The sequence below is a fragment of the Castor canadensis genome, chromosome 12, assembly GCF_047511655.1.
Source record: "Castor canadensis chromosome 12, mCasCan1.hap1v2, whole genome shotgun sequence".
Classification (NCBI taxonomy): domain Eukaryota; kingdom Metazoa; phylum Chordata; class Mammalia; order Rodentia; family Castoridae; genus Castor; species Castor canadensis.
Genome location: NC_133397.1, coordinates 92,941,696 through 92,967,682, shown reverse-complemented (window position 1 = coordinate 92,967,682; position 25,987 = coordinate 92,941,696). Strand labels below are relative to the sequence as shown.

At 33.9% G+C, this 25,987-nt stretch overlaps 1 protein-coding gene across 3 annotated transcripts in view; it reads left to right on the top strand.

Moving 5' to 3' along the window:
- LOC109687857 (NBPF family member NBPF6-like protein) overlaps positions 1-25,987 on the top strand; it is a 480,343-nt gene that overhangs the window by 411,730 nt on the left and 42,626 nt on the right. Inside the window, exons 11-13 of one of the 3 annotated variants that reach the window (XR_012439854.1) lie at positions 11,338-11,412; positions 18,082-18,315; positions 24,422-24,542. The exons of 1 other annotated variant lie outside the window; for it this stretch is intronic. The gene's annotated coding sequence lies outside the window, so the exon portion shown is untranslated. The remainder of the gene's footprint in view (positions 1-11,337; positions 11,413-18,081; positions 18,316-24,421; positions 24,543-25,987) is intronic. One more of the 3 variants, XR_012439855.1, reaches the window with a different exon arrangement.

Genomic DNA, 25,987 nt, shown 5'->3' with positions numbered 1-25,987 from the left:
TTTGAGAAATAGTAAAGGGGATTTTATGCTTTTGTATAGTTTTGATGGTGAATACAGTTACTTAGCATGTCAAGTGATGGTAGATTCTTTATTATCTTCATTCTGACCCTAGTTTTGATTGATAGTGTATATTATTTATTGATAATATAACTGTGTTTAATGTATAATTTGTAAGTTTGATATGTATTAGAAATTTTAGTGTCTTTCATAATTCTGCACCTATTAAAATAATAGAAAAATGTTTTAGGAATTATATTCAAAGATCTTCTTTCTTAAAGGTAAACTTTTAATGTGAAATATATGTCTTACTTTGTAGTTCCAAACTTGTAATGTTCTTTGAACAAATGTTATTTTCATTACAATTTTTATTACAGTTCTGCTTTCTTATGTCTTCTCTCTGTCCATTATTTTCTCCTCCTTTCTTTGCCTCTTTCATCTCCTCCTGTCCATTTTTCCATCTTATTTCTTGCTCTTTTCTTCTCCTTCTGTCCCATCCATTTTCTTACACTTCTCCATCATCCTTTACTTAATAAAACTACTTTTTAGACCAGCTTGTGTCTCTCTCTCTCTCTCTCTCTCTCTCACACAGATACCCCCCCCCACACACAGATACCCACACCTACCTACCCCTCCCCATTCCCCTCAGATTTCTACCTCTCTCTGATGTGGAATTATGAATAATTAGCTCTTTTGTAGAAGTTAAAATTAAAATTGGGAGAAATTAATCTAATTCTAGTAGTTCTGAATACTGTTTCCTGAGATTGAAGGTTTTGCCAATTTCTGGGTCTTCAGTAATCCTGGCTTTAAAGAGACAAATGTTACTCTACTGTTAATGTTTTGTCCCATGAAATATATCCTTATTTAATAGCCAATTTTGGTAGAGGAGAGGTTGAAACATAGTTGAAAAAGTGCTATAAAGCTGCTGTAAAGCTAAATGATAAAAAGAAAACACAAAGAAATGTGCAGCTATATTAATTATATATATATGTATATATGTATTTTATATATATATACATACACACACACACACACACACACACACACACACACACACACACACACATATATGATATGATTCATTCACCATCAGCTGGGGTTTCTGGAGAGATGTTTCTGCCTATTCACCAGAGTGCATCTCAGTGTCAGAGTAACCAACCACTGGAAAGGCCAAACGAGAATAGAAGTATAGGAGTTCATCTTCCCACATGTCTAAGGACTGGTCCCCCTTCTAGGTTCAAGCTTTGTTTTTATATATATGATAGTGTGATTGTCAACCTTTACCAGAGCAGTTTACCCTCTTCCTACGTATTGCCTTACCCTTGTGACAGTAAAACAACCATCATAGATACAATGATCCAGTGTGGTGGGAGGGGTGTCTTTCTTTTACTTTTTTGTTTGAGTTCTTTCATGATATCCCTTGTATGCATTGTCACATAGTGAAAAATTATTTTCCTTTGTATTCTAAAATATTTTAGAAAATTTACATGATGGTAGCAAAAACTTTATTTCATATTTAAGAAGTAGTAACTTTTTTCTATTAAAGAATATTAATTTAATAATCAGTCATTAATACATGCTCAGAAAATTGTTTAAAAAACATTGATTCTGAACAAATATATTTGTTCATTAGAATAGTGGGTTTTCATGTGGGGGGAAGGACAGTTCAGATCTTAATTATTAGCGTGAAAGTCTGACTGCCTGTTTGCCAGGAATTGATTTGTTACAATTGAGGTGAGATGCAAATAGAGTTTGCTAAATGTGCATATGTGGACTTTAGATCTAGGGCAAATACAGCAATGTTGTTGGACTTGGGTCACATGACCAAGGGAGATCAGTTAGAGATGAATCAACTTGAGGTGTAATACATTTGTATATGGAATCAATGTTAGGAATCTCTTTGTATAGCTACCCTTAACTCAACTAGCAAAATTGCTTCATCTTTCTTATTTTCCTTATGTTTTCTCTTCAACAAAATTAGAGATAAAGGCAGAATAGATTCTGCCTGGAAGGGGGGGTTGGGGGGGAAAATGACCCAAATAGTGCATGCACATGTGAATAAATAAATTTTAAAAAATGTTGCAAAAAAAAGTGGGTGAGGTACCATCTGATTATTTCAGAATCAGTTTATTTAGAAAGGAGTTTTATAATCTGTTTGGGTTTGAAGTATAACTTTTATGAATATAAGCTCTTGGTTCAATTGTTTTTTTTTTAGCAATACTGGGGATTGAGCTCAGTTTGTACTTGCTAGGTAAGTGGTATTGATTGAATTTTTCAGCACTTTCTTTTTTAAAAACATTTTTATTAGTATATTTTTATCTTTATTATAATTTTAAAGTCTTAGAAATACCCTAAGTACCACAAGTAGGAAAGTGATAAGAAATTATTACATTTATTCAAAGGATTATATGGTTATGGTCCTCAAATTACATTGTAAATTTTTTTCAACCTAGAAGTGCTAGAATACTTCTTTCTGCAAACCAAAGAAAGGCATTATAGCCTTTGAATCATCAACTCAAAATTAATACCAGTTTTTCTCCACAAAATGTTTTATTATATTATATTCCCATAAAATCTTCAGGAGAATATATTAAATTTCATCATTCCAGTGTATTCTGAAGAAAGTGAAAACAAAGGTTTTGCTCCAGACAGTGGAATGCACAAGCATTTCAGGAGTGATAAAATGAATATAGAGAAAAGCTATGTTTGTTGTGTTTTTTAGCCCATTTTGTAGTATTTCATTTTAGTGCCTATTTTTAGAAATGAGGTACCCAGAGTTCTTAAACATAATAGTACTAACACTGTCTTCCCCATTCAAAGGAAAGAAAGAAAGAAAGGATGAGAGAGGAGAGAGAGAGGAGAGAGAGGAAGGAAGGAAGGAAGGAAATTAATTAATTTAGACTCATTGGGGTCAAAGGATAGTAACCAGTTGCCAAAGTGGAGAGACACATGCAGTGTTTTACAGAGTAGTGTCTATGTATAGAAAGCAATAATTTTCTTTTTTTTTCATTTTTATTAGCATATATTCATTGCACAGTGGGGATTCATTGTGGCAGTTTCCAATAGTATGACATTGTACATTGATTAGATTGCCCCATACACCCCACTGAATGCAAAGGCAAGAGGTTTCATTGTTCTATTTCATGTATGTATATGAAGCTCATTAACTACATTCCTCCACCTGCATCTCCTTTACCCCCCTTCCCTCTCCCATAAGTATCCCACATTACTGTACCTATTTTACAGTCCTCTTTTATTTTTAGTTCAAAGTCAGTGGCCAAAGAGGTTTCTCAGTGTATCCCAGCTGTGAATATACTTAACTTGTCAGCTCAGTCCCCTCTGTTGGTTTCCCTTACCACTTCCCTCTCACACCCTATTTTTCAGCAGATTTCAGTACATGTTGTTATGTCCTGTACCCGCAAAGATGTAATGCATTTCAATATTTTTTACTGTTTTTCTTTTTTCAATTCCCTCCTCGCCAAAGTGCTATAGAGTACTTCTGCTGTTTCAAACATGTTCTACATATAAGTATGTATATGATCATGTTTACTTTTGCGTATACGTGAATCTTTTGGATCTGTCTTCCACATATGAGAGAAAACACACAGCCTTTTTCTTTCTGAACCTCTCTTATGTCACTTAACATGTTCTCAAATTCCAACCATTTACCTTCAAACCACATAGTTTCATTCTTTCTTCTGGCTGAATAATATTCTATTATGTCTATCTATATCTGTATCTATATCACATTTTCTTCATCCATTTTGAGTTGAAGAGCATTTGGGTTGTTTCCATAGCTTAGCAATAAACATCTGTGTTCAAGTGTCTCCATTGTATCCTCACTTATATTCCTTTGGATGTATGCCTAAGAGTGGTATCACTGAATCAGATGGCATTTCTATTTTTAGTTTTTTGAAGAATCTCCATACTGATTTCCATACTGGTTGTACTAATTTACATTCCCAGCAACAGTATATAAGGGTTCCTGTTTTGCCACATCCTGGACAACATTCATTGTGCGTGCTTGATGATAATCATTCCAACTGGAGTGAGATGAAATGTTAGTGTAGTTTTGATTTGCATTTCTTTTATTCTCAGGGTAATTGAGCACTTCTTCACGTATTTATTAGCCATCTGTACCTGTTCCTTTGAAAATTCCCTATTCAATTCATGTGCCCATTTCTTTACTGGGTTGTTCATTGTTAGGGAGTTGAGGTTTTTGAGCTCCCTTTTAGATTCTGGATTGTCCCTTGTCAGAAGAGTAGTTGGCAAAGATTTTCTCCCATCCTGTGGGCAGTCCCTTGAGTCTAGTGACTGTTTCTTTTGCAGAAGCATTTTAGTTTGTTGCAGTCCCTTTTGTTCATCTTTTCTCTTATTTGCTAAGCCATTGGAGTTCTATTTAGGAAGTTATTGCCTGTGTCTGTATGTTCCAGTGTATTTCCTACTACTTTCAGTAGTTGTTTCAAAGTTTCAGACCTTATATTAAGGTCCTTAATCCACTTTGAATTGATATTTGAATAGGGTGAGAGACATGAATCTAGTTTCAGTTCTCTGCTTGTAGATACGCAGTTTTCATAGCAACATTTGTTGATGAAGTATCTTTTCCCCATCATGTGCTTTGGGTGCCTTTGTCAAAAATCAGGTGGGCCTAGCTTCATGGATTCATATCTGGTTCTTCTATTCTGTTCCATTGCTCCTCATGTCTGTTTTTGTGCCAGAACCATGCTATTTTTATTGCTATAGCTCTGTAGTAAAATTTGAAGTCAGCGTTGCTCCTTTTTACTCATTATTGCCTTGGCTATTTGAGGTCTTTTGTTCTTCCATATGAATTTTAGGACTTATTTTTCAATCTCTGTGATTAATTCCATTGGAATTTTGATGGGGATTGCATTGAACATGTGGATTGCTTTTGGTGACATAGCCATTTTCACAATATTGGTTCTTTTAATTTAAGACCACTGGAAATCTTTCCATCTTCTGCAATCTTCCTCAGTTTCTTTCTTCAGTGGTTTATAGTTTTCATTGTAGAGGTCTTTCACTTCCTTTGTAAAGTTTATTCTCAGAATTTCTTTTTTGGTGGGGGCATCATAAATGGAATTGCTTTCCTATACTCTTTCTCAGTCTGTTCATTGTTCATGTATAGAAAAGCTACTGATTTTTGTATATTGACTTTGTATCCTGCTACTTTAATGAAGGTATTTATATCTGGGTTTTTGATGCAGTTTTTTGGGTATTTTAGTTTTAATATCATGTCATGTACAAATAGATATAATTCAACTTGTTCTTTTCTTGTTTGAATTCCTTGTATTCCTTCTTCCGGTTTTACTGCTCTGGGTTGTAATCTCAAAACCATGTTGAATAAGAGTGGTGAGAGTGGACACCCTTGTGTCATTGCTAACTTACAAGGAAATAGTTTCAATTTTTCCCCATTTACAGTCCACTCAAAATAATAAAAGTATTTTGGTAATCATTAGTACAAGACTTTCAGTTCCAAATTGATTCTGTTTTTAGTTCAGTGTGAGGCAAAGTATATTTTTATTTACATATTCATAGTTAATGGTTGCTGAGTTTCTCAAGACAGCTTTATATTTACAATGAATGAAGAGCTCAGCCTCTCTGAACAAATACAAAGAAAAATATTTCAGAAGGCAAAGACTATAAAGCAGGAGATTTTACCAGTAGTAGAAAAAAAGAGTTTTATCATTATATTGAGTCCACAGGGAGACAAAAATCAAGGAAAGTGAGAGAGAGTAGTATATTTTAATTTTAGGATTGATTAGGATTATATTGTTATGAATTCTGAATTTTCCTTCAGTAAGGAGAAGTAGTTTAAAATGACTAGAGGAAAACCCAAAGTGATTCTGTTAGGATTAATTTTCTCATACAGTTTTATAATTCTGAGAACACTTATTGGATCATTTCTGTGCTTAGAAGGCTATTGTAAGCATTATGAAAGATGCAAGACTGTAAATTACCTGTAATGAATTTATACCCATGAAAGGACAAAACCCATATGAAACCTGAACAAAGTGAAATTAACTGATCTTCTAATACTGATATAATCCATAATTACTAAATTTGGTGGGATCATGGTGGGGGTGGGGTGGGGTGGGGTAAGTATTGTCATTGTAGTAATGCACCAGGAAATGCTTCATAGAGAAGATAGTGTTACAGCCAGGCTCATTTAGTTTTTAAGTTTATTTTGGAAGTCTTTATATGATATTTTTCCCTTCATTGGATAAACATCTGGTTTCCTCAGTTACCTCTCATGAATTCATATAAGTGATAGTAATGTGCTTTTTAAAATTGATTCACTGGTGCCCTTTAATCGGTTTCTTTTTCCTAAGGGGATAGTAACTAGAATTTGCAAAAAAAAAACCAAAAAACCCCTCTTTTAAAACCCACTATTCACTCACAGTCTTTCTGCTTGGTTCAGTTTAGAAGCACTTTCTATGACTTCTGATTTTTGGCAATTGATGGAGTAACTGATATGGGCTATATGCCTACCCTTATAAATAATTATAAACCTGGGGAAAATGTGTAAAACAGCATTGATCAGTGCAGTTAGTACAGGTCTGAGATTCTTGAGAGCAAGAAAACATTTAAGATGAGCCCATGTTTATCTGGCTCTCTGACTGGAACCAGCATTTTTATTGAGGTACCAGGAGTTGACCTGACACAGCAGGGTAATCTTGCTGAGTTCAGGAGCTTGAGGTCAGAATTCAGTATTATTGAAACAGCAAGAACTTGTGGACATGGTATTGTGGAGGAGCGAGCTGTTGGGGAAGGAGAGGTCTTTGTGAGGGTTCGTTGTGTATCCTTGTCAAGGAACTGTAGATGTATGGGGTGAAAAATCTATGAGTCCTAGGAAAAAACATCTATTGTCAGTGTCAATTGTGAACTTTCAGCCCAGTGAGAATAGTTGTATGGCCACATTCACAAGCATTGTGTAGTTATTGTAAAAATGAATGACAGTAATGGGGCAGAATTTGCAGGATATTCCTTTACAGCTAAGTCACTTTGTCTAATCAAATTCTTTCAATAAATTACATCTTTTATCTCTGTATAATATTGTTTGATTTTATAATTTAATTTTTATGAGCTCCAAACTACTAATTTTCTAGATACGGTGATTTAGAATTGGCATGTGTATTAACTGAAGTGTGGAAATCAGCACCAATTCAGAGAAACTTGAAGGGTTTAAGACAATTTCTCTTTGGGTGTTTATTGGACTTGATTTCCCCTACAAAATTTAAATCTCCGGGAGCAATGCTGTTTATTGCTTTAAAAAACAAAAACAAAAACCATAGTTAGCCTTTATCATGACACAAAATTAGTAAGCAACAAATTATTAAATAAATACTGCTGAGGTGAGTGAAATACCTTGTGGCAACACATACCTTATTTTTTAAGTGATCTGTTTTTCAATAAGTAAAGGCCAAAGTGTGGTATGGTTGGAATCCATCCTGTTTATAATTACTCTTGGTCATCTGTAGTAATTCTCTGAAATGATTCAGTGTATTTAGATGTTCTTTTATTCTTTGGGGTCCAATATTACTTTATATTACATTGATTGATCCTACTCAGTCCCATGAATATTGATAGCAAACATAAACTAGACATTTGATAGTTAATGACTAAAAATGATGAAGTAATTAATTAACTTATTCAAGAAGCTTAAGTTCAATCCTAAAGTGACAATTTCTTTCATATTTTTTATCTGGGAATGACACAATAAGTTAAATAGAAACTTCATTTTCCATTGAATTGGAGAAACATATACATTGTTTGCGAGTAACATAACCTTTTTACGTTGAACTTTTTTTAAAAAAGAACATATGCAGTTAAATTTGGTAGGCAATATCAAACAAAACAAGCGTTCCTCATTGTGTGTCTTAGGAAAACTTTGCTTTGGAAAAAAATTCTCTGGAGTAATATAGAAATTATTTTCTGTATATCAAGCAAAAGTATACTGAGAGATGTTATCAGAAACAGTATGGTGCAGTAGGTAAGTGGTCTTTTAGTTCAAACACTGTCCCATTGTGAAATATCTGATCTTAGATGTTGGGGATGTAGAAGTAGTACATGAATGCGCAGTGCTATGGCTCGTGCCTGTAATAGTAGCTACTTGGGAGAGTAGCAGAGATTAGGATTAGGATTGCAGTTTGAGGCCAGCCCAGGCAGAGTTCATGGAAACACCTTCACAGCCCAATGGCTGGGTATGGTGGCACGCATTCCCATCAATGTCTGGAAGCACAGATAAGTGAATTGTGATCTAGGCCAGCCCAGTAAAGCCAAACCTTATATCAAAAGTAATAACCAACACAAAAAGGGCTGGTAGAGTTGCTGTAGTATTGGAGCAACTGCCTAGCCAGTGTGAGGCCCTGAGTTCAAACTCCAGTGCCTCCCAAGAAGAAAAAAATAGTAGTACATATCAACTGAGTACTTACTATTATGTCTAGGTTCCACTTTTAAAAAGAAACTTTCATTACCAACTTAGTCATTTTTTTCAAAAGCCCCATAACCTTATGTGACTGTTCAGTGTCAGCACTTCATTCTCCCTGAAAAATATAAAGGAAATATCAGTGATAAATGATATTCTAATAAAAATATTTAAATTATGCTAGCTCATATAATTATATTCTGCTGCTGATGAGGATGAAAGAAATTGATTACCTTTCTCAAGATCATAGTGTTAATAAGGAGATGAAAAGAGTTCTAATCCTAAAAACCTGACTGCAGAGTTCTCTGAACTATAATGGAATGCTTTAGAATCACTTTATTTTTGGTGTCATCCTGAGCTAGGATAAATTTTATAAACTAAAAATGAATTTCAAGTGATCACTTAAATGAATTTTTGTAAGTATCTACATATTTTCCTAGGGAAGCGATCTTTTAATTTTTCTGTGACTAATGCAATTTGAACATTAATTTTTAATTGTGATTGATAAGGTTGTTTGGTAGACTGATGTAATATAAGTTATAAAACTTTAGGGAATTTGATAAATCACATATGTCAACAATCCTATCATGCTTTAAGGCTCCTCATGTCATTAATTGTGTCCTTTTTTAATGTTCCTCTTATGCTATGAAAGCTTTTAACTCTTTAATTTATTTAGTAAACATAATTCATGTTTTTTTTCTTAACACTTAGTTTGGCTAACTGCAAATATTCCAGTCATTAACTTGAATTTTATAGCCCCTTCATAATTGATCAGTTCCCTTATGGTTAAATGGTACATGGTGGAGTCTTAATTAGTACTATTATCATAAAGCAACAAAATTACCTAGAAAATTTGAATATTTCATTGTTCATATTTCCCCACATAATTGTCCAAATATTGTCCATATTTCCCCACACAATTACAAGTGGAGTAAAGTCCTTTGACTAATGTGTATTTTCTGATTTTTTTCTTGTTTTGGTGGTACTGGGATTTGAACTCAGGGCTTTGCACTTGCTAGGCAGGTATCTACCACTTCAGTCATGCCATCAGCCCTTTTTATTTTGTTATTTTTGAGATATGTTCTCACTCTGCCTAGGCCAGCATGGGCTGTGATCCTCCTCTTTATGGTTCCTCCAGTAGCTGTCATGACATGTGTTTGCTACAGTGCCCAGCTTTTTTGTTGAGTCAGGGACTTGTGAATTTTTCTGGGATGATCTGGAACAGTGACCCTTCTGATTTCAGCCTCTCACATATCTAGACACTCCCATTCCCAGTTGTTGGTTGAGATGGAGTCTCTCAACCTTTGTGTCCATGTTAATCTCAAGCAATGATCCTCCTGATCTTAGCCTCCTGAGTAGCTAATTTTAAGTGTTAGCCACCAGTGCCTGACTATGATTGTATATTCAGAAGAACATGACCACTGTAAATAGATTATCTAAATTTTATTACATCCTTTTAATGCACCTGGCTTAAAAATAACATGATTGTGCTAACTTGGCAAAAGAAGTGAAATCAATACCTGCTAACAATGATTGTTTCTCTTGTGAAGGTTGCTATATGGATAGAATTTTATTAACAATTAGGTTTTGAATCTCATTTAAAATATTTTATTAGATTACAGCTTATCCAATTATATTTCCTTTATTTAGAAAATTTTTTCCTGAAAGAATGTACCAGTGGTACTTTGCATTGATAGTTGCTTATTTGCCTTTTCTTAATGATAAATTAATAATGAAACTATCTTTGCAGTGAAACTATTTAGGCAAACCAAAATAGAAATAATAGAAAGTAGACTATCATTTTTGTTATATTTTATCTAGAAAGACGGTTGGGTCGTCATTAACTCTGAAAAGTGGAGTATGAGAAGCCTATGAGTACTTGATATAAGCACAGCCATGTCTGCAACCTGGGTTTGGCACAGCCCCCAGCTGCAGAAGGGATTGAGCACAGCTCTTTCCAATTATCTACAAGCTGTGATTGGTACAGCCCCCATCTGCAGAAGGGGGCGAGGGCAAAATGCATCACAGCTGCTTTTCATAAGGTGTTTACGGGCAGAGAGTAGCTATCACAGGTTCTCCCTATCCCCAATAACTACTTCCATGTTTGTTGCTGTATATAATACTTGCTGCAGGTGATGGAGGTTGTTGTGTGTCTCTACCAGCGCACCCAGCCCACCTGATCCCAGCTTTTTTGCATGTTTGTCTCTTGTCTTTTCTCAATCTCCTGTGACTCCCAGTTAGGTTCCTAGGATGTGCTCATGTAGGCCACAAGAATTAACCTTTTCTAAAATACTCCCTTAGGATGTTTTTTACTCATTTCACTTAATTATGCTTGTTTTATACTTTTCCTCCAGAAAGAGTCCAGACCTGCTGCATGATTAGAGTAATTAAATTTTCTATAGCATCATTTTTACACACTCTTTGTTAGTAAGTTTATTAGTCTGTAATGATGATGCTTGAGTATATTTTGAACTGTGGGTGCAGATACTTGTTTCTGTCTTCACTGCAAATTTCAAAATGCCTGATTTTCAGTGATTGCGTTATGTAGAGGTGAAATCTTCAAGTTATTTTCTCAATTGTTTAGGGGTCGAGTACTATATAAAGTTTAAAAAAATTGCTTAGCTCCATATCCAAAACATACATGTATTTTTGTTCCTTATCATTCAAGTGTCGTATATATTATTTCAGGTGACACCCTTGTGGATTGCATCCTTGGTGACTCAGCATTTAGAATTGTGGAAGGCCTTTGCAGGATCACTTTATATTACTTTGTTGGGAATACTGATTAGGGGCTTAAGTGGGGTCTCACTGATCTGATGGATAAGGGAGGTTAGCAGCTTCTTGTACAGGTAATCAGCAACATCTCTATTTATACCTGAATTTCTTATTATTACTAGGTAACTCAAGCTGAAATTGGAGGACAAGTCACAGTAAGACTGTGTTGGAAGACGAAATGCTTGCCAGGATGGGAGGTAGATAATGTCTTTTTAGAGGGTTGAGTTAACCCAAAGCTGTTGGGGTATATGGCATGTGTCCCTTGGAACTCTGAAAGCAAATGCACTAGTTTTATTTTTATTTTTTTATTTTATTGTTTTTACATTTACTTGCATGTGTATACATTGTTTAGCCATCCCCCCACCCTGCTTCCAGCCAGAACCTGTTCTGCCTTTTGTCCTCTGATTTTCTTGAAGAGAGAACATAAGCGGTATTAAGAAAGACATAGCATTTTTGCTAGTTATAGATAAAGATAGGTATATAGAGAGATTCCTAGCTTTGCTTCCATGCACATGTGTGTTACAACACACATTGGTTCATCTCTACTACACCTCTTCAGTATTTCCTAGTCCCCTTCCCGTAGTGGCCTCTGCCAATTTAAGATTACTATATTCGCTCCTCTGCAGTGAGCATACTCCACATTCAAGTTTTAGGTTTCCTTTCCTTTCCTCCATCGTGTGTTTTTGGCACCTTTGGCATAGCTGTGTGGATTCATATCTGGATCCTCTATTCTGTTCCACTGGTCTTCATATCTGTTTTTCTGCCAGTACCACACTGTTTTTATTGCTATGGCTCTGTAATATAGTTTGAAGTCTGGTATTGTGATACCTCTAGACTTGCTTTTTTTGCTCGGTATTGCCTTGGCTATTTGCAGTCTTTTCTGTTTCCAAATGAACTTTAGGGTAGATTTTTTCCATCTCTGTGATGAATGTCATTGGGATTTTGATGGGAATTGTGTTGAATGTGTAGATCACTTTTGGTAGTATAGTCATTTTTACTGTTGATTCTGCCAATGCAAGAGCACGGGGGATCTTTCCATCTTCTATAATCTTCAATCTCTGTCTCCAGTGGTTTGTAGTTCTCCTTGTAGAGGTCATTTATGTCCTTTGTTATGTTTATTCCTAGGTATTTGATTTTTTTTTGAGGCTATCATAAATGGAGTAGTTTTCCTCTAACTTTTCTCAGTTCATTGTTGATGTATAGAAAGGCTACTGATTTTTGTAAGTTGATTTTGTATCCTGCCACTTTGCTGTAGCTGTTTATGGTGTCCAAGAGTTTTTGGGCAGAGTTTTTTGGGTCTTTGAGGTATAGGATCATGTCATCTGCAAATAGGGATACTTTGACTATTTTTTTACCTATTTGTATTCCTTTTATTTCTTTTTCTTGCCTTACTGCTTTAGCTAGGATTTCCAGGACTGTGTTAAATAGGAGTGGGGAGAGTGAGCACCCTTGTCTCATTCCTGATTTTAGGGGAATGGTTTCATTTTTTCTCCATTAAGTATGATGTTGGCTATAGGTTTGTCATATATAGCCTTTATAATGTTGAGGTACATTCCTTCTATTCCTAGTTTTCTTAGAGCTTTTATCATGAAATGGTGTTGGATCTTATCTAAGTCTTTTTCTACATCTATTGAGATGATCAAGTGATTGTTGTCTTTGCTTCTACTAATGTGCTGTATTACATTTATTGGTTTGCATATGTTGAACCATCCCTACATCCCTGGGATGAAGCTGACTTGGTCATGGTGAACAATCTTTCTGATATGTTGTTGAATTCAGTTTCCCATTATTGTATTGAGGATTTTTCATCATTGTTCATTAAATTCTCCTTTTTGGATGTGCCCTTGTCCAGTTTTAGGATGAGTATAATGCTGTCTTCATAGAATGAGTTAGTCAGTGTTCCTCCCCCTTGTATTTTGTGGAAATGTTTAAGGAGTGTGGGTATTAGTTCTTCTTTAAAGGTCTGGTAGAATTCAGCACAGTCTGTCAGGTCCTAGGCTTTTTTTGGCAGGGACTCTTTATTGCTGCTTCAATTTCATTCCGTGTTATAGATCTGTTTAGGTAGTTAACATCATCTTGGTTCAGTTTTGGATGGTCATACATATCAGAAATTTGTCAAGATTTTCCTATTTATTGGAATATCAGTTCTCAAAGTAGTCTCTGATCATGCCATGGATTACCTTGGTGTTTGTTATTATTTCCCCATTTCTGTTTCTGATTTTACTAATTTGGGTCTTTTCCCTCCTCATTTTAGTCAGATTTGCCAGGAGTTTGTCAATCTTGTTTATTTTTTCAATGAAGAAGACTTTTGTTTTGTTGGTTCTCTGTATTTTTTTTGTCTCTATTTCATTAATTTCGGACCTTATTATTTCTCTCCTTCTCCTTGTTTTGGGCTGTGCTTGTTCTTTTTTCTCTAGGAATTTGTGACATAGCATTAGGTCGTTTATTTGAAATCTTTCTGTCCTTTTAATGTATGCACTCATGGGTATAAACAGGACTGCCTTTGCTGTGTTCTATAGGTTCTGGTAGGTGGTATTTTCATTTTCATTAACTTCTGGGAACCTTTTGACTTCCTCTTTTATTTCTCTGTGACACACTGATCCTTGAGCAATGTGTTATTCAGCCTCCAGTTATTTGTGTATTTTCTGCTGTTGTTTTTGTTGTTGAGTTCTAGTTTTATTTCATTGTGATCTGATATAGCCCAAGGGGTTATTTTTATTTTCTTATATTTGTTAACATTTCCTTTGTGCCCTAAGATATGATGTATTTTGGGAAAAAGTTCATGGGCTGCTGAGAAGAATGTATATTGTGATGTTTTTGTATGAAATATTTTGTAGACATCAGTTAGTTCCATTTAATCTATGGTGTCATTTAGTTCTAGTATTTCTTTGTTGATTTTTTGTTTTGGTGACCTACCTGTTGGTGGTTGAGGGATATTAAAGTCTCCCACTCCCACTGTGTTGGAGTGTATGTGTGCTTTTAAGTCCTTAAGTGTATGTGTGATGGAATTGGGTGCACTGACATTGGATGCATATAGGTTGATAATTGTTACATCCTTTTCATGTACTGCCCCTTTTAGTAATGTGCAGTGTTTGTCTTGTCTTGTTTGATCAATGTAAGTTTGAAGTCTGCTTTGTCTGATACAAATATTGGTACTTCTGCCTGTTTTCAGGGACATTGGCTTGGTAAATCTTCTGCCAGCCTTTCACCCCTAAGCCCATTTTTTATTCTGTCAATAAGATGTGTCTCTTGTAAATAACAGATGATCGGTTCTGCCCTTTTAATCCAGTTTGCCAAATGATGTCTTTTGATGGGGGAGTTGAGTCCATTGACATACAGTGTTAATATTCATAAGTATTGTGGTGATTCCTGCCATTTAGGTTTTGTTGTTTAAGGATTTGATTGTGTGCAGCTCAATCAGTGCTACTGTCTGATTACTTGTCTTTTCTTCTCCTGTGGTTTGGCACTTCCTGTCTTCCTGTGGTTTTGTTTGCTTTCATCTTCTGTGTGCAGAATTCTTTGTAGAATGTGCTGTTGTGGTGACTTGGTGGTCATGTTTTGTTTTACTTTCTGTTTTTCATGGAAGATTGTTATTGCTCTTGTCATTTTGTATAATAGTTTTGTTGGGTAGAGTGTCCTTGGGCTGAAATTATCTTCATTCCATACCTAAAATACAATTAATGTAGTGGAATACCAGACTGTTACATAGGTTTAAGAATATAAGGAGTTCTAGTAGACTAATATCCATAGCCAGGAAACCAAGATTAAAAGTTTAGCATTGATTAGTTCCTATGAAATGAATGTGTAAGAGAATTATCAGATGTATATATGTATTTGGTGCCAAGTATTTTTGTATTTGTCTTGTAGTGATTAGGGACCAGATGCAGTCTCTCTTAGCAAGTCTCAGTAGAACTTTGATGAGAATGTAATATCTGAGTGCAGATCCTAGCACTGATCAACTGTGTTTATAAATTGAGTTCCTTTTCAAAGGAGGCCTTATAAAAGAATTCCCTTGACACAATTAATTTATGAATTAAAACATTAAGTGAAACCTATGCACATAGCTGTCTAGCAGATAGATATTTCATGGAGATCTAGAAAAGGTCTTTTGTGCCTAGACCTCAGTAATTCATTGGGTAATAGCAGAAGTTCTGTTTTTCTGCTGAGCTTATATCTCATTGTAAACATCTGTCTGTTAGAATCCAATTTTATAATGTTATAAACATTTGCTTGTTGCAATGTAATTTTTATATAAACTCAACATATTTGTTAATTTTGGTTTCCATTTTTGGGATTTTCTGTAATATTTGGGATGAATGTATAATTGAATTTGTTGTACTTTAGATGCTTCCTTTGTAGTTTATTTTTATTTTTATTTTATTTATTTTATTTTTTTGATTCCCAATGAGCCTAAAAGCCATTTCTCAGCTTTTTTTTTCTTTTTTTTATTATTCATATGTGCATACAAGGCTTGGGTCATTTCTCCCCCCTGCCCCCACCCCCTCCCTTACCACCCACTCCACCCCCTCCCTCTCCCCCCCATCCCCTCAGTACCCAGCAGAAACTATTTTTCCCTTATTTCTAATTTTGTTGTAAAAAGAGTATAAGCAATAATAGGAAGGAACAAGGGTTTTTGCTGGTTGAGATAAGGATAGCTATACAGGGCATTGACTCACATTGACTTCCTGTGCGTGGGTGTTACCTTCTAGGTTAATTCTTTTTGATCTCACCTTTTCTCTAGTTCCTGGTCCCCTTTTCCTATTGGCCTCAGTTGCTTTTAAGGTATCTGCTTTAGTTTCTCTGCATTGAGGGCAACAAATGCTAGCTAATTTTTTAGGTGTCTTACCTATCCTCACCCCTCCCTTGTGTGCTCTTGCTTTTATCATGTGCTCAAAGTCCAATCCCATTGTTGTGTTTGCCCTTGATCTAATGTCCACATATGAGGGAGAACATACGATTTTTGGTCTTTTGGGCCAGGCTAACCTCACTCAGAATGATGTTCTCCAATTCCATCCATTTACCAGCGAATGATAACATTTCATTCTTCTTCATGGCTGCATAAAATTCCATTGTGTATAGATACCACATTTTCTTAATCTGCCTAGCAAGCATAAAGCCCTGAGTTCAAAACCTATACCACCAAACAACAATAACAATAACAATAATAATAAAACTATACTTTTGAATTGTTTTCTAGTGTATCAGATATTTTCAGGAATTTAGAACAGGTTTTTTGCTGTGTTATGGAATGTAGAGGAATCATACTTCCTTTCTTTGTCATGTGTTTGGTGCTATTATGTTTTGGCTTGTACAGGTGTTGGGATGGGTTCCTCCTTCACTTTTATTTGTGAGTCTTCTTATTGCTTAGTATTCTTTTGAAACCTCTATTTGAGAAGAGAAAGCAGACTACAGTAATAACAACTAAAAGACAAACTAGATATTTATGTGCAGTAAAAGTCAATTGGAAACACCACGAACACCCCCAATAAAGACCGAAAATAAAGGAGCTCAGATACTTATATGATTAAGTAGGAATATATAAAAAAGTATTAGTGATTATATAATACAAAGCAAGATGGGAGAGGATAAATAAAATGAATAAAAGCAAAAAAGGTAAAAACAAAGAATGTACAAAACACAGTTTTGGTACTATTAGGTTAATTTAGCAAGATCATGGTACAAGATGAACATATAAAAATTAATTATATTTCTCTATTTTAGGAATGAACACATGAAAACCAATATTTAAAAATATATTCAGTAAAAAATTAATTGTTTGTATAAATTTGACAAATGTTGTACAAGACCTGCGTGTAACACCCTAAAATGTTGATTAAAGAAATCACAGATGTAAATGAATATAGAAAGGCTCACAGATTGGAAGATTCAAAACAGATAACATATTGAATCTCTCACAAATTGATAAATTAGTTCAATACAACTCTTAAAAATCTCAACATTTTTATAGATGTAAATAATTCTAAAACTGATATAAAAGGCAAAGAATAACTTAAAAATGTTTGAACAACAAAAAAAACATGAGGTAGGAATCACCCTACTATTTCATTATACATGTGAGTATACGTATATATATGTATACACACACACACACACACACACATATATATATATATATATATATATATATATATATATATATATATATGCACATACAGCATTTCTATAGTTATTCCTAGGGAAAGAAAAATAACGTTTGATACATTTGCTATAGTGCCACATCAAATGTTGCTGTTATACCATTTTTCTTTACTTAATTCACATTTTAAATATAGTACTGTAAGGTTTTACATATTTTTCTCTTCAACTTATTTTTTAACATTCATTCCATCATTTCAATACTTACAATGGTTTGTGCTAGTATCAGTTTCATATTTCTGTATCTTCAATATGTGGAGATTAGACCTAGCTATTTTTTGTGGTAATCTCTTTTTCTGGATGTCTAGTAATACCAAAGAAGAAAATTAACCTCATCTTAAAATTGATACTTAGTGAACTCTGTATTTTCTACTGATTATCACTTTTACAGGACAACCCTGTTTTTAAGGTATTTTCTCTGAATTACACCCAGTAATCATATACCATAGTTTGCTCTGTTCTTCTGGATTTGAAATCACTCTTTTCCATGTTTGTGGGAAATGTATTCCTGTTTGCTAGTTTTAGTTATTTCATTTATTGCTCTTAAATTTTGGGTCAAAATGAGTTTTTCACCACATGACTTGAAATGTTTATAGTAGCTTTGTGGTTTTGCTAGTTGAATTTTTATTCTTTTGTTTTATTGCTGTAAATAACCATCTGAATTGTCACTAGTTACTGTTTTTTTGGGTTTTTTTTCTGTTTGCTTTCAGCTGGTTGGTGGAGAATTTGATTTGGAGATGAACTTTATTATCCAGGATGCTGAGAGTATAACGTGCACAACAGAGTTTTTTGTGGCACTGTGGTGTAACATGTCAAGTAGAAATCATGGAGCAAGTTTGCAGCCATTGTATGAATAAGTGCTTGGAATTTACAGACTAGAACAGAATTTGGGTTGATTGAACAAGTATTGCTGAAAATGCGTGCTGTAGAAGACATGATAGCAGGTATGGGACTATCTAGTAGGAAAGTGTCATATTTATAAAGTTTCTTGTACTTTGTTTTATATTTTTACATAATATAGATTTATTGAGACTGCCTTGAGTTAAAATAGATAAGTAGAAATGCATGGAAAATTGGTCCTTTATATTAGTGGAAAAACTGCAGAATGAAAGAGGAGGAACAGAATTACTGTGTTAACCAAACATAATACTATTCTGATTTTCTAAGTTTTAGAAAATTTAGTACTGTGGAGTGGGTACTATGAAATCCATCAGAGAAATAAACAGTAACTTTTATGTAGTACATAGTTAAATGTTTACATGCTTAAAATGTCACAACACATGTTTCAGTTCTGTGTAATAGTGAGCCTTTTACCAAATTATCCCAGCTTTCTGATACTCAGTCTTCCATATGTGACACTATGACAGATGACAGGAGGATCTAAAAGCAGGCTATGGTTTTTGGAAGTGTCTGTTTTACTCTGCTATGTTTTGGGAAACTTCTGTATTAAAATGAGCATATATTGTGGAATAGAACATAAAATTTACACATTCCAGACAAAAATATTAATTTTTCCTTATAGCTTATTTCAAACAATAACTTTGAACTCTATTATTTGTCACCAACTTCCCTTTACCTCCCTATAAGTTTTGCATTCCAGTAGAAGTTTTTTGACTGTTGGTCCCAGAGCAGTAGCTATTTCCAGAAAATAAGTTTATTATCTTTAGGATATTGTATGTTAGTCTTAAAAAAAGTCAGATTAGCATATTTGGAAGTGTGAGACATTTAATTCCAGAAGATACTTAGACTGAAGATCCATGGTTTACAATAATCAATCCTTCATATTCTAAACTCTTTTCTGATAAACCACAGATTTTTTTTTCCTTTCTTAATTGCATATAGCCTTACAGAGAATGCTTTCTCATTCTCTATGTTGGATAGTAATGGTAACTTTTTCAAGAAAAAGATGCCGATTTAGATTTCTAAAATGTCTTTTTAATGAATATGGTACTAGTACTGCTTCTGTAAATTCTAGAGTTACTTAACAGGAATTTGTGTGCATAAAAGTGTATGTAAACATGTGTATAGAACACAATATGAGCTGAGCTTTCAGTCCTTATAGCTGGTCCTAATGTCTTTAAGTTTTATTTTTTCCCCATTATATAAAATAGTTGCCACTTGATTAGAGAAGGATTCAGAACTACATAAATTGTCATTAGCTAGAATGGAATTCATGAGCATTGGGATGCAAAGACAGTGACTAGGATAGTTCCACAATTGTTCATATTTTGACATTTTCTGTTAAATAAATCCCCTTAATTCTCTTATGATTTCTTTTCAGTAATAGTATTGATAACAAACATTTCACTTTTTATTATGTTAAGCATTTCATTCACAAAGAACCTGATAGTGAGAGGATAGGATAAAAGGGAATTAGAATCAGAAAAAAAAATCTGTACCTTACTTTAAGGAGACAATTTAAAATTTGTATATCATACTGAGGAAGTTTTAATAGATATCAAAACACTACTGGGTTTTCATCTCTGAATGTATTGTAGTTTGTTAAGTTCAAAGAGGTTCTTTTTGGTTAATAATGTAAACTTGTCACTAAAGGGTGATTACACATTTATAGTTAATTGATAATAGAATGTCCTACTTGTAGTATAAAAAATGCAACTAAAATCTTGTCCAGATAAGATTTGCTGTACTAAAATTAAATTGAACTGCCTGGTTATGTCTTCATGAACAATAAATATATAACGAATTAAAGATTACATCTACACATGAATTTAATAGATCACTTTTTTGTGTCATACATCCTGTATATTGCAAATATAAATTTGTTTTTCTAAAGTTTTTGCATGTAAACATTTAAAGAATCTTTGATGATGGTTGCCATTTCAACAAGTTCCTAAAAAATGGAACATTTTGGCCTAGTGTTTTTAAGATTCTGGATTTTTGTCCAGAATTCTTGCTTAGAAACTGATATTTTGATTTGTACATACTAACATTTTCATACAATTTGGTCCTCAAATGATGACAGAGGAGATATTTTACATATTATTGGTGAATTGTACAATGATATTTTTTTCATTTATTGCTTCCTCAGCCAAGACCAGAGAAATTATTGTCAGTTCTTGGTCAGATGCCTTGAAGACATGGTCTTGATACTTTTTTCAATTTCTCTGGTCGTTGCACTGTAGTAAGTTTTAATTACGAGTGTTTAATTTTTATTTATTGTTAAGTCACGTAGCTCCTATCCCTTGCCACCTCTGATTTATTTTGTGTTCCTGAAGTTTTGCCTTTTCTAGATAATCATATGAATAAGATCATGAAATATACAGGGTTGTTTCTTCGAGACAAGGTCTCACTACGTAGCCTAGCTTGGCCATCTTTCTGCCTCCTCAGTGCTAGAAATACAGATGTGTACTATCACATCAAGCTTCGTCTTTTATGTTTGGCTTCCTTTACTTTCAATAATACTTTTGAGGTTGCCCACATTATGGCTTTTATCTGTACTTTTTTTCTGTACCTCTTTTTTCTGAATAATATATTATATTGATATATCACATTTTGATCGTTCATCCTCTAGTTGGAAAACATTTGGATTTCTACTTTTAATAAGCTATTGTGAATAAAACTGCAATGAATACATAATGCATAGGTCTTCCTGTAGGCATATGTTTTGTTACCTTTTGATAAATACCTAGGTTTTACGGTAAGTATATGTTTACCTTCATGAGAAACTGTCAGATCATTCTCCACAGAGTAAAATTTTACATTTCCGACAGCAGTGTGAGTCTCTCAGTTGATTTGCATCCTAGCCAGTATTAATTTGAGGCATTTTAATGGTTATGCAATGGTATGTCACTTTAGTTTTTTATTTGTATTTTCTATTGACTTTTGTATTAATTTTTCATATGATGTGAGGCAAAGTTGGAATTACATTTTATTTGTTTGCATATCCATTCATTGCATCATTTGGTGAAGAGACAATCCCTTTCATTTGGGATTACTTGACAGCTTTCTTGAAAATTAATTGTCCATAGTTTGGTGGATCTATCCCTGAATTCTCTAGTTTGTACCCTTGGCCCTACATTTCAGTACTTATGTTAATGTCACATTTTCTTTATTATCATGGCTGTGTAGTTAGTACTTCTTAACGTCAGGTGGTATAAATCCTTCACCTTTGTTTTTCATATTTAAAATAGTTTTGGCTTGTCTAGAATATTTGCATTTGTGTATACATTTTTGAATAAATTACTGGGGTGCTGTGGCTCACCCCAGTAATCTTAGCTACTTGGGAGGCAGTAAGTATGAAGATCACAATTCAAGACCTGACCAGGAGAAAAGATTGCTAAACCACATTTCAACCAATAAATACTGCCATGGTGGCATGTGTCTGTCATTCTAGCTATGCATTCCTGCCCAAACCAGAAGAAATATGGTCCAGGCTCTCCCAGGTGTAAACTTGAGACCCAATCTCAAAAATAACCAAAGGAAAATGGGCTGGGGTGAGGCTTAAGCAGTAGAGTGCCTTTTTAGCAAGTGCAAGGCTCTTGAGTCCAAACCCTAGTACCATCAGTTAGAAAAATAATACTGTTGTTGTTTTGATTGTATTGTATTAAGTGACCAGACCATTTTGTAGAGAACAGACCATCTTAATGTTATTGAATGCTATCTTTCCCTTTATTTAGTTTTCTATATTTGTTTAGTTTTCACCATAAAACTTGAAGGGTGTTTTCTCTATTTCTTTGTTTAATGCACTATTTTATGTGTAATTTTGGCCTACCCTCATACAATGTAACCGATAATGCACTTTCAAGGCAAGTGGGTGTTTTTAATGAATTAAATGGGAATTTAGATCAATGGGGGAAAGGGAAATCTTTTGAACACCCCAGTGATAGTGCTGTAACCAATCACTTTTGTGATGCAAAAGGGCCGTTGGTTATGCTGTTCCTGGCAACAAGATTGAAATCCACAAATCTTTTTTTTGATGGGATGGAGGAACAACAGTACTGAGGTTGAAACTTATGCATGCTAGGCAGGTAGCTCTGCTACCAGAGCTACATCTTCATCCATCTTTGCTCTGATTATTTTGGTGATGGGGTTTTGCTTCTTGCCAGGCCAATTTGGAACACAATCCTATTTCTTGCTTCTCCATGTAGCTGGGATGACAGGTGTACCACATCCAGTTTTTTTCTGTTGAGATGGGCTATCATACACCTTTCTTTGCTCAGGCTGACCTGGAACCACAATCCCCCCAGTGTCAGACTCCAAAGTAGTTAGGATTACAGTATCTCGCATGTGAAGAAGTTATCATATATGTTAGGTGATGTATACGATTCCATACACTCACTTTATTACTCTATGTTCCCAGTGTTTCTCCTGTTCATCTTAATGCTCAGGTGTAGCTAAAATCAAGTACATTCTGCTTTAGAGAAACTATGGAGGTGTTAACTATTGGGAAACTTGGCAACTCCCTCCCCCATTTTACTAGTTAACAAAATAATTAAGTAAAATATTTTTCCTTTGTAAAAAGTCAAGAAAGGCTGTATTCTTGGCAATAAAGCTGCCTGAATCAATTGCTGAAACATTAACATCTGAAAGGATACTGTATGGGCAATATTCATTTGTAGAATTAGCTTATTTGAATTACCATATATCTGTATATCTTTAAAAATAGCAAATACTTATAAATCTTTGGCCACTTTAAGAACATTTATTGACCAGATTTCTTTTCTATACCTTTAAGTTATGAGGCTGATAATATAGAGCATACTTATTTCTTTTGAAAAACTATAATGGATAGATAAAAACAATAGCCTTGCTGTAATAAGGAGGTCTAAGTGATATTATAGATATAGGTACTAAGACTCATGGGAAAATAATGAAAAAGAGAAACCACACTAGGTTGATGTTCAGGAAAACTTGACAGATGAGGGCATTTTAGCTTGGTATTGAAGAATGATGGGATTATCCTGGAAGGGAGGGTGTTTTGAGCAGAAGCAACATTATGTCCTAAAAGGGGAGCTGAAAACATCAAGTGGAACAGGTGGTATATTTCACTGGTTTTGGGAGTATGGGATAAGGTAGTAGAAGAGATTAAAACTGAAATTGTTTCTTGGAGTTGTAGTGTGTATAAAGCAGCTTGTAGAATCTGAAGAAATTTCAACTTTATACTGTATGCAGAGGATTTGGGGATTTGGGGCAGTATTGGGATTTGAACTTAGGGTTTTTGGTTCCTAGGTACATCCTCTACACTTGAGCTATACCTCAGCACTGCAGAGGATTTTTATTATGTAAGCTCCTTGTTATATTTTAGAAAGGTCATTATTAATGATATTAAGTATGTATTTGGAGAAAAGGCCAATTGTCATATCATACTGGGCATCTTTTATTGAAGGAATTTAAATATCTTCTAGGAAAATAAATCAAGCAAGTCAAGTAATCAGTCATTTTTCTCATTCCTTAGAATGGCTAGATTTCATTTTGCTGTTATTATATAAGTCCTAAGTTATTGCTTTTCTTGCTGTAAATGAATCTCAATACTTTTTTTTAGCCATAGATTTCAATGGTAAAGTTTCTGAAGAACAAATCCCATCCTTTCCCCTCCTTGTTGTAGTGTCGTAAGCATTACAAATATTGTGAATAACACTTGTATTCCAATACTGATTCCATTAATATTCTCTCACATGGTTGTTTTGGGCTGCAAAGATTCATCCTCATTAATAAAATTTAATATTTCTGTAAACAAGCATAAAGCATTGAAAATTGAAAATTCTGAGGCATATGTATGAGGGACCTTGTATTGATGAAGTTAGAGGAGAAGGATGTTTTCTTTTCTTTTCTGTGTGCCCATAGAGGGGAAGTTCGAAAGAATAGTCTACAACCCACTGTAATGTAGAAATGAAATTTAACTTACTGTTTGAAAATGTAGTAATTGTATGGCCAACAAACTGTATCTAATAGACTATGTAAATAAGATATTTTTTTCTGTTTTCTATAGTTGTTTAAAATTATCTGATTTAATCTGTGAAGACCAGGTTTTTCCTTAGTGCCTTCATATTTTCTTTAGCTGAGACCTTACCTTTTCTCGTTGCCTTGTAGACAATTGCATTGCCTCCTATTGTAAAGTGGCCTTATAGAATGGCTTCACCCTGCACACTTGGTTTCACATGGATCCATTAAATAACATTAATGTTGATGAGGATAAGCTTTATCTTTATTGGTGAGTAATATGATTTACTCTCAGACTTTTTCCTTTACATAACTAAATCTTGTACTTAAAAGATAATAAGTCTGTAGAATATGTATATGTTAAAACTGTAAACATTCAGATAAACAAATACTACTTACTCATTTTCCTATTATGTGTAGGTGACTTTTCTTAACTTATTTTTTCCTACGTACTGTTTAAGACTCAAGAGTTTCAGACCTTCCTGCCCATCAGTTATGGGGGTGCTTTATGTTGCTGGTGCCTCATCCAGGAAGGAAAAAAAATAGATTCCCACTAGGTTTCATTTGCATTGTCTCTTTACTTATTTTGTTTTATGAACATAATTGATATATGATTTAAAATTAATAACCACATATAAAATTATAATAAAATAAGTCACTTTTCTTATTTTGATTAAAATATACTCCTTGTTAATCAGGTATTTTATTTATTAAAATTGGCTTTTTAAAATTTATAAGCTGTTTTGTAAGGTGTTTAATAATTAGAGAGCAAGTTGTTTTGTTTGCTAATTGAAGATGGTCCTTAAAGGTAGATGAAGTCTATTTGATAGACTTTGTTGACTATTTGTTTTTATTATTCTGATATTTCAAATTGAAATATTAAGGGCTTCAGTAGTCCTTTATTTCCTAGATTGAATTCCATGTGTTTTCGTTACAATAGCTTTCTTATGTTTTGGTTTTTATTTGATCCGTGTTAAACTTCTGCTGTACAGGGAATTAAGTTTTATTTTTATATAAAACTATATTTAATGAACATTATTTGTCTCTTTTTATCTGGTTACTATATCAATCTTATATTTATTACAGTTTTCATATTAGCAAAGAAGTTGACTATTTTGCACATTTTGTTGGCTCAATAGTTGCATCATAGTTAGTATGCGCACAGTTTCCAAACTTATTCTTATTTTCTTTAATTAAAGTATCTTGTCAAAACTTGCTCTCTTAAAACATTGAAAAACTCGCTTTTGTCTCTTCTCTGTAGCATACATTTTGAGTTCCAAGATAAGAGAACAGAAAAGTAAAGTTTCATATAAATGGCCTTCACTGAGATTAATTCCTTCATTAATCTGTGTATTCATTTATTCGCTCCTTTTATCTTATATATAATTATAATCTAAATGAATATTTTGTGTTTGTTGGGTAATTACAAACCTGATCATTTTTTATTAACTATCATAACTTAGTGGGAACAGCTCATTTAAGTGAAAAATTGCAAACCATTGTAGACTCCCCTTTTTTATATGAAGGTTTCCAATCAGTTCCAATAATTCTCCCTTCCCTCAACTTACCAATGCCATTGTGCTGGCTCCTATGATTTCATTCTTACCTGAAGCTTTGCGGTAGTTTTCATGTTTTTCCTTATCCATACTTGCCTATATCTCATTTCAATATTGCCACTAATTATTTTTCCAAAGTATGAGGATGATCATTTAACTT